Raw genomic sequence first — 16,950 nt, forward strand, 5'->3', positions numbered from 1 at the left:
CTCCTTTTCCATACTCCCAGCATTTTTCTAGGATCTTTTTCACTGGGTGATTCTCATTGTGTCCCTTTAGAGTACTCCAATATGACATTTTTAATTGTAACCTCCTAACATCCAGAGGCATTTCTGCCATTTCTACCTGCATTGCTGGAATAGGGATGTTCTGAATGTTCCACAACATATTCGTAATGCTTGTGACTGAATACCATTTATTTTCTTTAACTTGGATGCTGATGCTGAGCTGTATATTATGCATCCGTAATCTATTATTGGTCTGATCATTGCACAATATATTCTTTTTAGTGATTGCCGACTTGCACCCCAATCTACCCCTGCCAGACATCTTAAAACATTTATTCCTTTTTACACTTATCTATTATTTTCTTTATGTGACTGTCAAATTTAAGTTTTGAATCCATCCACAACCCCAAATATCGAATTTCCGATACTTGTTCTAATGTTTGTTCATATAATTTTATTTTTATTTGTGGGCTACTCTTCTTTTTTGAGAAACAGATAACTTGCGTTTTTTCTACTGACAATTTGAAACCCCAGATGTTTACCCATTTTTCCACTTCCTCTACTGCTCTCTGCATGCTTTTTTCAACAAATTTAACATTCCGTCCTCTTTTCCACATGGCTCCATCATCTGCATATAGGGATTTACCTATTCCTTGTCCTACCTGAGAAAAAATGTCATTAATCATTATATTGAACAATATTGGGCTACAAACACTACCTTGAGGAGTACCGTTATCTATTGTGTATATTTTTGAGTAACTTGAACCGATCTTGACCTGTATTGTACGCTTGAAAAGGAAATCCATTATCCAATTATACAACCTTCCTTTAATGCCTATTTTATCCAACTTAATTAATAGTCCCTCCTTCCACAACATATCGTATGCTTTTTCCACATCAAAAAACACTCCAACTAACACTTCTTTATTTATAAATGCTTTCCTGATTTCTGATTCTAGACATATGATAGAATCCATTGTATTGCGACCCTTTCTAAATCCACTTTGATGTGGGCATAAAATATTTTTATTTTCTATTGTGTAATTTAGTCTAGCTATTACCATTCTTTCCATTATTTTACATAAGTTTGATGTTAGTGCAATTGGTCTATAGTTAACTGCTCTGGAATGATCTTTCCCAGGTTTGGCTATTGGGACAACTACTCCATGTTTCCAGGAAGAAGGGAGTTTTCCTGCCTTCCATACTTTATTGAACAGATGCAATATGATATTCAACGATATATCTGATAATTTCTTTATCATCTCATTACATATATCATCCTTTCCTGGAGATGTATTTCTTAAACCTGTCAATACCTGTTTGAGTTCATATAAAGTAAAATCTTCATCCAGAGTGTTTTCAGACGGCCTTCTTTGGACCATGATATTAGGATTATCTCTTATTGCTTGCTCTCCAAACAGAACTCAAACAAGATAACAAGGTGATAAACTAAAACCCAAAGACAACTAACGAGGGCAGGTGAAAACAATGAACAGAGCACACAAGGGCTGACAAGAAAACTATGGAAGTGCAAAAGGGACAAAAGTGAAAACTAAGGAATACAAAAGTGACAAAAGTGAAAAACAAAGGGCAAGAGTGAAACAAGACAAGGTAATAAAAGAAACTACAAAGGACTACAAAAACCAAAACAGGAAACAGGAACTAAACTAAACTTCAACATAAAAGCACAAAACAAAAGGCAACAGTGAACATGACAGGCTCATTTTAGCTTATCGCGGACCATTCGGCCCGTTTCGCGGCCGACCCACCAGGAAAATATTTTAAAATATTCTGTTAGCATGCTGGCAAGTAAGAGTGTGCACCAAAGTATTCAGTATCTCGCACGTGAGCTTTGATCTGGTTCAGACCGCTTTGCTATCATGTGTGAACATTCCAATTCGTTGTAAATAATCAACTCAAATGAGAAATTAATTTGTGAATCAGAAATCTTTAGTTCTGATTTAAACTGGTGATAGTAACTGCAGGTGCACAGCACAATGTAGTGTTTTAGCTTTGTCAAAGCTACACTGCTACCTAATCAAAAATATAGCTTTGCTAATGAAAACCTACTTGACTTAAAAACTAGCGAAGCTACCATCTTGCTACTCAGAAATTTTGTTAAGCTAATAGCTTTGCTATTTGTATCAAATCTACTGCCCAACACTGCTAACAGATACTGAGTAAAATGATATCTCTGACAGAATGAAGTCCCTTATCCATGTCTATTAAAGCACCCTTTACAGAAAAAATCCACAAAATTGACTCTTCGGTGTATAGCAGGAGTCAGGAACCTATAACCACAATTGGCTCTTTGTTAAAAATCAAGTGGCTCCACGAGTCTCACCATTCACCATCACATGATCGTTTAAAGCTTTCTGGAGTACACAATAATTTCCCTGCAGAAAGTGTGGGGTGCGATTGCAAAGCTTGAAGTCAATAACACTGTTTTGATTTCCATTGTCATACAGCCTACTCCTGGTGAACAAGGTTTGAAATGAACAACCGCCAAAGGCAGATTTTTCATGCAGAGTATTTTGCTGATGTACCAGTCACTGTGGAAGGTGACCGGTAAGACTTCTCAGAGTTAAAAGTTTACCAGAAATTAAACACAAAGAAACATATATGATTATATTTTGAAGAACAGATGAAAGAAAAGCCGCCGATGCACGTCTGATATGATATGTATGGGCAGTGAGCTCCGCTGTTCACAAGTGCAATGAAAGAGCTTCTCCAAGACAAGCACATTCATAGAGTTCTGGTCCTCATTCCCAATAACTATTGGTCTTTGCTGTTAAGAGCATTTTCTATGAGCGAATTTATGAATGTTTGTTATTTTTTATGTGTGCCCAGGGTGTGAACCAACACCCACCACACTCCAAATGTGACAAGGCTCAAATCACTTCGTGAGCTCCTTGCAGGTATTTCATGTGCAAGTAATTTTGCTCATCTACCCACAACAGGTGGATGACATGTAAGAAGTGTTTGGAGTGACACGTGACAAGAAATGCTGTTAGTCAAAAAGATGCACTTGAAGAAACACACTTTATTATATTTTTAAGAAGAGACAAAAGAAAAGCCATCAATGATCATGTCTGATTCATTGTTTGTTCAGAGGCATGCAGGACCACCACAGAGGACCCTGTCTGGTGTAATGAGTCATCACTTAATTTCGTTGAGATCATTTCATTTGACCGAAAACGGTTTACAAGAATAATGTAGTTTGAGCAGAGTTTCCGCTAGAAAAAAATGGTGCCGGTCAAAGTGACCGGCAGAGGTTTCGTTTTACGGACATTTTGATGATATGCCGGTCAAATATATCGCCTCTTAATTAGTCAAGTTGAGGAAAACTGGAGGCAGTCTATGTAACTTAAAAAATGACATAATCAGGCCGTATAGAATGCAACATATTATTATTAGCTTAACTTTCAAATAGACGAAAAAAAACATGAACGTCCGATTAGCGCCAATCAACGCCAATTGTTTTTTACTGTGGTTTCACACACATTCACTTTTTGAAACATTGAGGCACGGATGTACCTAATACAAATAAATAAAACATCTCCAGTTAACTAGCAGATCATTCATTTAGTCCGTTATTAAATAAGAGATCTAGCGCTAAAATCTGTTGTTTTTGAAATCAAGCTGAGCGCCGTGTCCGCTGCTATCAGTTGCATGGACGACGCCACGCGCGAAGTTGCGCAATCTTCACTAGGACGCTGTTTCAATCTATCGCCGCTATGGAGACTCTCTATTAATTCCGTGAAATCACAAAATAAAATGCACACAAACGTGTCCCTGCTTGATATAGACTGTAACCATGCACTGATGAACATAGGCTATTCAGTTTTGATGATAGAGAAAAAAACTGCACGTAATGCGCCGGATTAGAAGCACTGATCTATCTATAATGAGATGTTCCTGATTCACCATCGCCTGGCCTCTGAAAAAGCTTTTAAAGCTAGTCTGCCTGGGCCTGGCCATATTTGAAACGCCTCACTCAATCGCTCGTTGTTTAGGTCTATATTGCAGCCGCTTTAGGCGCGCGCTTTATTTGAAATGCAGCATGCGATGTTGTTTCATAACTTTCAAACGATAGAGCCTGTTCCTTTATAACATAGCAAGAGATCGGTGTATTTTTGCTTTATACATTTTAGGCTTATTCTCAAATTCAGATTGTGTTAGGGGACGGGATTATTAGGCAATTTTAATCGGACAATTTGACCGAGAGATTTAATTTTGTCGGACATTTAATTTTTTATCGCCAATGTCCGGTAATTACCGGACAACGGAAACCCTGAGTATGAGATTGCTGGAAATGATCTCCGATCATCTCGTGAGGTGCTGTGAGTTTAGTTCTTACACATTGTGAACGCAACTCTGCAGGTTCAGTAATATATACAGGTATCTTTGTATTAAAGAAACTTGTGCTTACATAAAACACACACATCTGTACAGTATATCACATTTGGATACAACAAAAGTCATTTTAAGGGTCAATTCAGGTACAAAATTCGAATTAGTTGACTCTCCCGTCATGTATTCACACTTAAATTCTAAAGACTCCTTGAACCTAAAATTGAGTTCTATTTTCTTTTCTTTAGGCAGCGTTAACTAAGCATTCGATAAGAACACACATTTGTCAGCATTTTTTGTGAAAACAAGAGAATTTATTAGGCTTATTTATTATGATGATTATTATAATTATCTTATAATTATCTTTACATTTATAATTGTCTGTAGTTCTTAATTTGTAGACTATTAGTAATTTTTCACCTGGTGTCACTGACGGATGCTTGCGTGCTGGTAAATTTTCATTGGCCTTTTCTGAATAAAGCAAGGAAGATTGAGGCTCTCAAGAGCAAACTCCTAGTGTCACTACATCGACACAACGTCTCATTCAATCCATCAGGGAACAGAGTTTATCTGTAACAAAGACATACTCAATTCCATATTGCAACATGTTACCTATTAATATTAATATTTGTTTTTTGTTTTGGAGTAGTCTATGGGTAATATAATCATTATATTTTATTGAAAAACTTTTGTTTGTGCTATGGCTCTTTTGTTAACTTTAAATGAATCCTGAAACTCTGAGTTTGTTCAATTAGCTTCATTGCATTGGCCTCTGGTGAAGAGAAATATATAGTAAAATATTTATGACATCCAGATTATTGAAGGATCTTAAATAGAGTGAAAGACTGAATGAGAGTGCCATATATATATATATATATATATATATATATATATACACATTTACATTTACATTTATGCATTTGGCAGACACTTTTATCCAAAGCGATTTACAGTGCACTTATTACAGGGACAATCCTCCGAAGCAACTTGGAGTTAAGTGCCTTGCTCAAGGACACAATGGTGGTGGCTGTGGGGTTCGAACCAACGATCTTCTGATTACCAGTTTAGACCACTACACCACCACCACACCATATATATATATATATATATATATATATATATATATATATACAGTGAGGAAAATAAGTATTTGAACACCCTGCTATTTTGCAAGTTCTCCCACTTAGAAATCATGGAGGGGTCTGAAATTGTCATCGTGAGGTGCATGTCCACTGTGAGAGACATAATCTAAAAAAAAAATCCAGAAATCACAATGTATGATTTTTTAACTATTTATTTGTATGATACAGCTGAAAATAAGTATTTGAACACCTGAGAAAATCAATGTTAATATTTGGTACAGTAGCCTTTGTTTGCAATTACAGAGGTCAAACGTTTCCTGTAGTTTTTCACCAGGTTTGCACACACTGCAGGAGGGATTTTGGCCCACTCCTCCACACAGATCTTCTCTAGATCAGTCAGGTTTCTGGGCTGTCGCTGAGAAACACGGAGTTTGAGCTCCCTCCAAAGATTCTCTATTGGGTTTAGGTCTGGAGACTGGCTAGGCCACGGCAGAACCTTGATATGCTTCTTACAGAGCCACTCCTTGGTTATCCTGGCTGTGTGCTTCAGGACATTGTCATGTTGGAAGACCCAGCCTCGACCCATCTTCAATGCTCTAACTGAGGGAAGGAGGTTGTTCCCCAAAATCTCACAATACATGGCCCCGGTCATCCTCTCCTTAATACAGTGCAGTCGCCCTGTCCCATGTGCAGAAAAACACCCCCAAAGCATGATGCTACCACCCCCATGCTTCACCGTAGGGATGGTGTTCTTGGGATGGTACTCATCATTCTTCTTCCTCCAAACACGGTTAGTGGAATTATGACCAAAAAGTTCTATTTTGGTCTCATCTGACCACATGACTTTCTCCCATGACTCCTCTGGATCATCCAAATGGTCATTGGCAAACTTAAGACGGGCCTTGACATGTGCTGGTTTAAGCAGGGGAACCTTCCGTGCCATGCATGATTTCAAACCATGACGCCTTAGTGTATTACCAACAGTAACCTTGGAAACGGTGGTCCCAGCTCTTTTCAGGTCATTGACCAGCTCCTCCCGTGTAGTTCTGGGCTGATTTCTCACCTTTCTTAGGATCATTGAGACCCCATGAGGTGAGATCTTGCATGGAGCCCCAGTCCGAGGGAGATTGACAGTCATGTTTAGCTTCTTCCATTTTCTAATGATTGCTCCAACAGTGGACCTTTTTTCACCAAGCTGCTTGGCAATTTCCCCGTAGGCCTTTCCAGCCTTGTGGAGGTGTACAATTTTGTCTCTAGTGTCTTTGGACAGCTCTTTGGTCTTGGCCATGTTAGTAGTTGGATTCTTACTGATTGTATGGGGTGGACAGGTGTCTTTATGCAGCTAACGACCTCAAACAGGTGCATCTAATTTAGGATAATAAATGGAGTGGAGGTGGACATTTTAAAGGCAGACTAACAGGTCTTTGAGGGTCAGAATTCTAGCTGATAGACAGGTGTTCAAATACTTATTTGCAGCTGTATCATACAAATAAATAGTTAAAAAATCATACATTGTGATTTCTGGATTTTTTTTAGATTATGTCTCTCACAGTGGACATGCACCTACGATGACAATTTCAGACCCCTCCATGATTTCCAAGTGGGAGAACTTGCAAAATAGCAGGGTGTTCAAATACTTATTTTCCTCACTGTATATATATATACATACATACATACATACACACACACACACACACACACACACACACACACACACACACACACACATACGTTTTGCCACAATAAAGGAGAGGAGGATAGAGTTGCTGTACACATAAGTGAGTAAATGTTGGATGGAATGGGGCTCTCCGTTCATTTATAAATGTTTGCTTTGGTCATAGTCTGTATGCTGCATGATTTGATCCATTCATTTACTATATTGAAAAGTGTTGGGTTGGTGACTGGAAAAGATTAGAACGTGTTATTAATCTATTTAATTTTGTCATTTTTTTTTTGTATCTATTAAGATTATTTAAGATATCAGGGAGATATTGTGTATATTATCAAAATGATATAATTATTTGATAATTATATAATATACATATATATATATTGGTTTGATCCTTATTGATTTACATATCAGCCTCTTTGGAAAATTACTTCACGGACCACAACTCTGATCTCTGTCCCAACTCTCTCTCCTACTTTCCAGACACAGGGTGAGCAGGGACAGAGAGAGGACAGTGGATAACAATTTCTAATGTCCTTCAGTCATGCTAAAATAGAGAGAGGAATGTTCAAATTATGTAACCTTGAAACTGCAAAACTGGAAACCGCCTATGGTTTATTTTGGCAGTAAACTGCATTCTGTTGAAACTAAGACTTTTATATTTTTCATTTCTAGCTTTTTAAAATAGATGCACTTTAGTATGCTCTCAAGTTATTCAACTGCCCGTTGTTACCATTTTAAGACAGTCTGAAACTTTCTCATGCATAGATGCTAACACACATTAATAGTTTACACGCTCCTACACACTCATGAAATTTATTCTCTAGTTTTTCTCCAGATCTCAAGGCAGCTCAAATAGACTTTTCATTTAATGGCATGAATTTTCAATTTGAATGGATACAGCACTGTATGTCAAACCTAAGGTCATTGACTGTTTGAGGCATATGAACACAAAATGGCAAATACTTGGCAAAATCACAAGCTCCAATCTGATGGATGGATTTATGCAACTTCATTGAGTCAAGTCTGCAAAACAAATTGCAAGGTCTATTACGTTGCTACATTCAAAAGGTAATTCAAAAGAATGAATCACTTGTCATTGTATACCAGTTAGTGGCGTCAAATATTTGAAAGAGTTTTAAAGATATTCTCTGTTTTGTTTAATCATGTATGATAGGCCATTTGACACGTTACTTGTTAAGCTAATAAACTTGTGTACTCTTTGTTTGTTTAACATTGAAATGGCCTCAGTTGTTTGCTGGTAAGCAATTTTCACTGTGACATGCTTCGAGATTATTCTGTCTAAAACCTAATCCTCAGCACCACAGGTCTTGATTTCCTTCACAGGGATTGTATGTACACTACCGGACAAAAGTTTTGAAAAACTTGACTGAAATGTTTCTCATGATTTTAAAAATCTTTTGATCTGAAGACATATGCTTAAATGTTTGAAATTATTTATTTAATTTATTTCATTATATAACTAAAATGTAATAAAAAAAATAAAGTTTTTTAAATTGATGACTTGGACCAAATAATAAAGAAAAGCAGCCAATAAGTGCCCAACATAGATGAGAACTCCTTCATTACTGTTTAAAAAGCTTCCCAGCGTGACACCTCAAGAAGTTGGTTAAGAAAATGTCAAGAGTTCATGTCTGCAAACTCTAGACAAAGGGTGAATACTTGAAGATGCTAAAATATAACACAATTTTGATTTATTTATTTGATTTGGACTTTGTCACAACATAATTCCCATAGTTCCATGTTATTCCATAGTTTTGATGACTTTACTATTATTCTAAAATGTGAAGAAAAAAATTTATAATAAATAAATGTGTTTCAAAACTTTTTACCGGTAGTGTATGTTAATTGTGCAGTAGCAGCATTTATGTTAAATAATTGTCATTTAGGGCCTGGGAAGCTCAGTTGTAAAGACGCTGGCTACCACCCCTTGAGTTCGCTATTTCGAATCCCAGGGTGTGCTGAGTGACTCCATCCGTGTCTCCTAAGCAACCAAATTGGCCCGATTGCTAGGGAGGGTAGAGTCACATGGGGTAACCTCCTCATGATTGCTATAATGCAGTTGGTGGGCGCATGGTGAGTTGTGCGTGGATGCTGTGGTGGATGGTGTGAAGCCTCCACACACGCTATATCTCCGCTGTAACGTGCTCAACAAGCCACGTGATAAGATGCATGGGTTGACGGTCTCAGATGCGGAGGCAGCTGAGATTTGTCCTCTGCCACCCGGATTGAGGCGAGTCACTACGCCATCACGAGGACTTATAGTACATTGGGAATTGGGCATTCCAAATTGGGAGAAAAAGGGAATTTTTTTCGAAATAAATTTTTTTACTCTAAAGAAAAAGCCCAATTTCAACTTTAGTTTCTACACAAGATGCTGAACATGCACAGTAAACAAGAGTTTATGGTCATAGTCAAGGGCTGGTTCCACATGGCATTGGGCAAAAGTCTGGCTCTCCTTGACAGAGGGCATAGCCTAATTTCTACAAACACTTCAAGAGAGGTCAATGAGGAAGAGATGGTCTTTTTTATTATCATTTTCAAATCATGGCTGTACATGTGCCAAGAGTACAGGCCCAATTTAATGTAATGAGCAATAGCAGGATCTCAAGACGTAGAAAGAGTTTCTAGTATCTCAAAAAGTATATATGTGGTAGAGATAGCACTTCATTTTCTGCCCTCAAGTGGGTAACAGCCAGTATTATTCTTATTCTTAAATTTAATAGTTTTGTTTACTGAAATAAAGCATAATTTAAAAACAAATTAATTCAAGTTTTAATTTAGGATACAGTATATTATTAAATTTGAAACCTTCATAACCCGCCTTCATTATACTGTACATGAAGATGTCACTAGATAGCCTTAACACCAGATGACCCTGAGAAATGTAACAGCATTAAATATTTAAATGATAGACAGTGTGAAAATATTAAAGCTAAACACTGAAAAGCTAAACTAAATCTAACACCAATTCTGTTTGTTTACATGCACACGAACATGCATGTAGAAATGAAAAATCACTTCTGACAATACAAGAAAACCGTGTTTATATGACATGATACTCGAAACATTGAGTTATTCTCTGCTTTTTTATTTCAAAATGTAAACAGGCATGGGCACAACACTTGTGCACACTGGATAAGCCGATTAGAACACAATTGTCGCCTTATCAAGAACAATTGGTCAACATGATCACATGGGAAGTCGGCATGTTTTTTCCGAGAGTTCCAGACCCTAAGGATCGGCCACATTATCCCCTCACTGTCAAACACCATCTTCTATCAGACATCTTTGCATCGGCTTCAGTGTGCATCTTCTGCCATGACTGGAAATCTGTTGCTTTAGCAGCATGGGAGACCCCACATTGAAATTAAAGTAATTGCATTTGCATAATCAGTGACGAGTGCAATTCGGAGGTTGCATGTTTTGCTTTAACAATACATTTTTACTCCAATGATGGTTATGGTTAGGTTTGGATGGTACAGTTTATAAAATATGCATTCCTCTTCACTGTATTACAGTCTGTGAGGCTGAAAACAACCTGCTTCAACTTGCTTTTGGTGCCCCTCCAAGGACATTCACTCAGAAAATAGAGCTTACACGCCCAACAACACGTACCGCTTTGGCCACTGGGGGGTAGTGTTTAGAATTTCGGCACAGACCAATTTTAGCTAAAGAAAACTCAAACTACTGTTTCTGATTTAACGGTGAGACCAGTCTGAACTAGTGTAAAAACTTTTATATAAATGCATTAGAGTAAAAAGAAACAAAACTACATTGAAAGCACAAACTGTTAAAAAGTTAAAAAAAATAAATAATAATAAAATAAATAAAACATGCAAATCTATATCAACCCTAATAATGCTCAACCTTTTCAAATCTTGAAGATTGGCTAACAGTACTCTAATTTTACAGTTGTTTCATGACTATTTAAGTTTATGCTCTTACCTTCACTTTTTTGAAGCATAAATGTAGCAATGCATTTGGGCAATCATTTAAGTGGACTAGAAAGTATCTTTATTTTTATACTTTTCTTTCTATCTCAACGCTTTAGTGACATTTAATTTTCAAAGAGCAGACTTTAGCACACTTTTTCACCATTTGTTCCCTTGTGGCATTAGTAGTGGCACATTCAGCGATTTATAGAGAACCCAACCGCATATTCTGTTTTAATTGAACTCTAAAATTGCCACAGAGATCTTTGAATATGGACTTTATCCATCTGTTTTTGAATCACAGATGTTTTATTATTGCTGATTACGTTGCAGAAACACTTCTAAAATGAAATGTCATAATTCTCCTCTTGTGAGCTATACCGCCACATATATTACCTTCTGTTGTAGTGGTTCATTTACCCTTCTCTTTAGTTAGTTTTTATTCATTATTTGGATCAAAATGAAGCATAGTGATTACACCACCATTGTCAGGGAGCTATGTTATAAGCCCACCATCTCACATTCTCACAAAGTGTATTATGCAAATACAGTGTCCGATTAAAGCATCTTCTGTTGTTCCCCTTCTGTCACTCACTCGACGTTGTGTCGAATGAAGTGACACAAGGGGTCTTCCTTGGGAGCCTCGCGTACCACTGAACTTGAGAAAAGGCCAATGAGAAATTGGCAGACAGAATTTGCATGTCCAGCCCCTGGACAAACGGGTATAAAGGGAAGGGAGCTTGCATCTGTTAGTCAGATTTTTTCTTCGGAGCCGAGCGGTTGTGCATCAGCAAGCTGAGTCTCACTACTGTTCCACTCACCTCTGTGGCAGAGCACTGCTGTTGGATCTACGGTGCATTTCCAGCGGAATTCTCTCTCTGCACGCTGAGCAGTCCATGCCCCTGGGCGCTTCGACAGCGCTTCTGTCTAAAGGAGTGTTCTCCCTCCTAAAAGAGTTTTATTTCTCTTAAACTGTTGATTTTCACTCACAAAAGAGCAATACACAGCAGGTGTTGAACGTCCTTTTCAGAACACGTGTTTTTAAAGATGTATTTCCATCTCTGTGTAGTTCCTGGATGCAGTCGATTTCTCTTTTCCGCTTTACGGGCAGAGATCAAGACTCTGCTTTTCAAGGATGCGATAGAGCCCCTCCCTCCAGCCGAGATGAAGAAGGGTTTCTACAGCCCTTACTTCATCGTACCCAAGAAAGGGGGTGGGTTGCGACCAGTCTTGGACTTGCTTGTTCTCAACCGGGCTTTGTGCAAACTCCCGTTCAAAATGCTCACGCAGAGACAGATTCTAGATCAGCTAGATTGGTTTGCGGCAGTAGACCTGAAGGACACGTACTTCGTGGTGTCAGCGCTTCAGCACTGTCTAGACTCGAGTCCCGAGATGGGCATGGCGCCGCAGCACATACTGTGTGGTAATCACCCCCTCCTGCCGACAGACTTTCAACTTTCAAGAGTCCCACTACAGCAGGTGTCCAGATGTGCCAAGGTCACCACAGACGCCTCTCAACAGGGTTGGGGTGCAGTGTGCAACGGGCACGCTGCCGCTGGCTCCTGGACAGGGCTCCGGCTACGTTGGCACATCAACTGCCTAGAGTTGCTGGCTGTATTCCTTGCTCTGCGGAGGTTTCTCCCGCTGATTCGGGGCAAGCATGTCTCCATCCGTTCAGACAGCACCACGACGGTAGCGTACATAAATCGCCACGGTGGCGTGCGCTCTCGTCATATGTCACAACTCGCCCGCCATCTCCTCCTTTGGAGTCAGCAGCAACTCAGGTCGCTGCGCGCCACTCATGCTTGACGTGCTGTCAAGACAGATTTCAACCAGCGGAGAGTGGAGGCTCCACCCCGAGGTGGTCCAGCTGATTTTACTTCATTCGACATCTTGTTGCCTCCCTCAGGGCACAGAGTTTACAACAGTAACCATGACAAATTGTTGGTTCTGTTACACACACCAAAAAAAGGTTTCCAGATGCACTTTATGATCCAGATCTGCTGTCGCTATACGGCAGGATAAAGATTCTCAACCTGTATTTAATGACTTGACCCATATTCTGCAAAACTATGTCAATAAGCTTAAGGGTTAAGGATAGGATTTAAGGTTGGGGTCATGAAAAATGTTATATTAGGTAAAAAACTATGACTGTATAGAGTCATCCAATATATTTATTACAGAAAGTATTCTTGTTACTATAGAGGTTGCATCCATCCATCCATACATCCATCCATCCATCTTCTGGATGTGTGGTTATCTCATTCCCACCTGCAATACTCCATAATCTTTATCCTTGTAAAGCAGACCTTATTAGAGATATATGATTGGTATTTCAAAGACTGAAATGTCATGCTATCTGAAAAGGTCTAGAATCGGATAGCATGAAATGGGACTGACAGTTTTTCAATGTTGTCAGTGAACTGGAAGAGCACCGATATCAATAAAGCAACTTTATTGCTATAAACATTGTTAATATTATCTAATGGAGAGCGATGAGGTAATTTGATGCCAGAATGAATGGTGAAAAAGAAATCTATAGTTGCCATGATTTGACGTTTGAAAGGAAATGTTAAAAATGCATGCAATCAGTTGACCTTTATGTACGATTCAAGTGACAAATAAGCATCTGTACATATGGAAATGCTTCATTGTTCCTCTGATATTGCATTGGCATTCAGATGTGTCTCCTGCCAAAGGCCATAATTCACTTGTAGTTGGACATATACAGACATAAAAAGCCAGAGTGATGTTTTGCAGCTGTTTTTTTATAATATTCATGATGCGGCTCAGTTTAAGTCCACAAAAAGACAGCTCAAGCTGAAATTCAAACAATGCAGAGTTTGGCTTCAAATCCCCTATTGTAATATTACACTCTGTAGAGTGTTAGGGTGTGTATTTTTTTCTGTGTTCAAACCTGTCTGAAATTAGAATAATTTTAGGGAATGATATGATCAAATTCTGTACTAAAATTCCAATATCCAATATTTTTGCTTTAGCTGTTGGGTAAACAAATGAACACAATGAAAGGATCAGCTTTATAAGGAAAGTAATAATTAACTTTTCATACATGTCTGGTTGAGGCAAGATATTGTGACAAGTTGTCACATGTGTTTTTAATGTTTTCAGTTTATTAATTACATCATATATTTGGTCAAAAATGGTTTGGTATTGTCATACATGTACAAATGGTCAATGTGTGTTCAATGAACTGGATATTTTTATTTCCTGGGTAATAACAATAACGATGTCCTTTTATGTAGCCACAACTCAACACAAGCCACAATTTTCCTTTTGATATACTATACAGCATAAACATTTATCAAAGCACCTTCAGTTGTATTACAACAATCAATGTTTCCCTGCTTTGTGGACCAAACGAAAAGACACTATCATATCACATGGCATGTATTGTAACAGTAAATATGTATATATTTAAGCTGTTGAATGAGACCATTTTGAATAGCACCATTCCGTGATCCCTTATTTGAATTTGTATGAAAAGAGACACTATTCTGTAACAATTCTTAGCATCTTCAGGTCACATAATGGTTTAAAACATTACATTACAGTAAGGCTGAGATGCTTTTGGTTATTAAAAAACCTTTATAACTTTCTCTGCCCAGTGAGAGACTGGACATTACATCCTCAGATTATGGAACAAATCTGGAGAAGGTTCGGCAGAGCAGAAGTGGATCTCTTGACATCACACTGTCCCTCTATGATTTTCCCTCTAGCATTGGTGCATCGGTGGCCGATCTTTACGCATTTCCACCAATCAGACTGCTGCACGTAGTTTTGCAGAGAGTTAGGGAGGATCCGGTTCGGCTTCTGTTAGTGGTGCCATTTTGGCCATCTCAAGTATGGTTTTTGACTCTGGTCTCACTGGAGAATGTGCCTTGGGGGATTCCATTTAGAACAGATATGTTTTCTCAGGCTTGGGCCAGCATTTTGGAACCCTCGCCAGACTTGTGGATGTTATGGGTATGGCCCCTTAATGGGGTGCACTTTTGAATGATGGGTTATCCTCCGCTGTGGTTGATACCATTCTGAATGCTAGAGCTCCAAATGCTAGAGCACCAGGAAGCTTTATATGTTCAAGTGGCATATTTTTGCTTCTCGGTGTACAGCGCAAGGTAAAGATCCAGTTCACTGCCCTGTCGGAAATCCCATCCCATTGGATTTTGGAAATCCAATGGGATGAACCCATTGATTCTCACATTGAGAATCAATGGGTTCATCCAAAAGCTGATGTTACTTTCAGAGGCTTTTTATTGAGTAAGAATTTAAATAATGTGCATTTTGAACTGTTCTGAGACCAGTGTAGACAGCAAGGGTGTAGCAGCCATGGGGGACATAGGGGACACGACCCCCACACTTTTCCAGGCTAAACCCATACCAAGTCCAAATGGTGGATTTGTATACAATATTCTTTGCGTTTTGTTACTTTAGGATGATTAAGTGACCATCCAGCCAATTACAGGTGACTTTCTTGAGCCGAAGCAACCCTTATGAAATAGGTCATCAGTCAGACAGTCTTATCAATGCTGCTCCATTCATTTCTACAAAGTTGCTTTCAACAATGTTCATTCATCCATGTTTATTATCAGCATTGATGTTTATCTCAATCAATAATCTATAGATGAGGATCACACAAATGAGAGTTGTTTATTGGCATATCATTCTTGATTGGCAGCATTAGGTGAAATGGACTACTGAAAATAAACAGAGGACAGTCCTTCTTTTAAGCACACATTGTAAGTGGAGTTTCTATCAGAGCATGAGTCTTCATTAAGTTATGTTTTTACATTATGTTTGTGAGGCAATAGTTTGATCGGTTGTTTTTGCCAATTTAAGCAGATTACTAGATCTGTGTTAAATATGTAAAGCTATTTTTAATATCAGCTCCTGTTTTTTACCTCTATGTTTGTATGCGGTCAACAAACTAGGAAAAAGTTAGATCTGCTGTGTTCTAGAATACTTATGCATTTTACATAAGTGAATAGGTATGAAGACATGCTTTGTTATACATGAAAAAATATGGATGTTATTTAAACTCATTTTAATTATTATAAGACTATTATTGTTGTCTTATGATAAAAGTCATGCTCAGCAGCTCACAATCTGTAGGGAAATCATAGATTTGCTTTGTTCTTGTAATGCTTAAAACCTCTACTAAAGTCTCTTTGCAGGTCTGTACACATACAAATTTTAAAGGATTACATTTTATTTTGATCATTGATTCAGTGACTATCTAATTTCACACAAGACACTCATTTGTCATCACCTTCTGGCATCACCAGAAATGGTAATTTAATCATTAAATGGATCTGAACTAATTTTGGTGAACGTAGACAAAACACTCGAGCCACTTGGATACATTTAAATCCCACAATGCACAAGCACAGAGTAAAAAATTGAATTGTTCACATGCAATTTTTATACATCATTTTAAATTTAAAATAGGCAGGAACAAACAAGGGACAGCTGCCACTCACCAGCTGAAAGTTGGCATGATCAGCGTTCCCATGGAAACAATCAGGGTTCCCATGGAAACACTGATTCTGTGTGCCAGTTGCACCTGAAACACATGAAGGAGAAAAACGTCAACACGCTTGGAACAAAACAAAAGAACATGGAGCATGAGTGTACGGATCTTGACCCAGAACAAAACCGAACCAGACTGGAAGTCAGGATCCAGACACCATGCCCCGGACATGAACAAGACTGAAGAGCGCACAGTGGTAACTTACAACTGGACCCGTGTGCTCACACAAGGAACGTACACGAAATACAAGACAGACAAGGAACCATGATATCATGGTCCTGTAGGAAAAAAACTAACCTGACAAGGTGACAAAACTGTGACATT

This window comes from Xyrauchen texanus, chromosome 12, assembly GCF_025860055.1.
Source record: "Xyrauchen texanus isolate HMW12.3.18 chromosome 12, RBS_HiC_50CHRs, whole genome shotgun sequence".
Classification (NCBI taxonomy): domain Eukaryota; kingdom Metazoa; phylum Chordata; class Actinopteri; order Cypriniformes; family Catostomidae; genus Xyrauchen; species Xyrauchen texanus.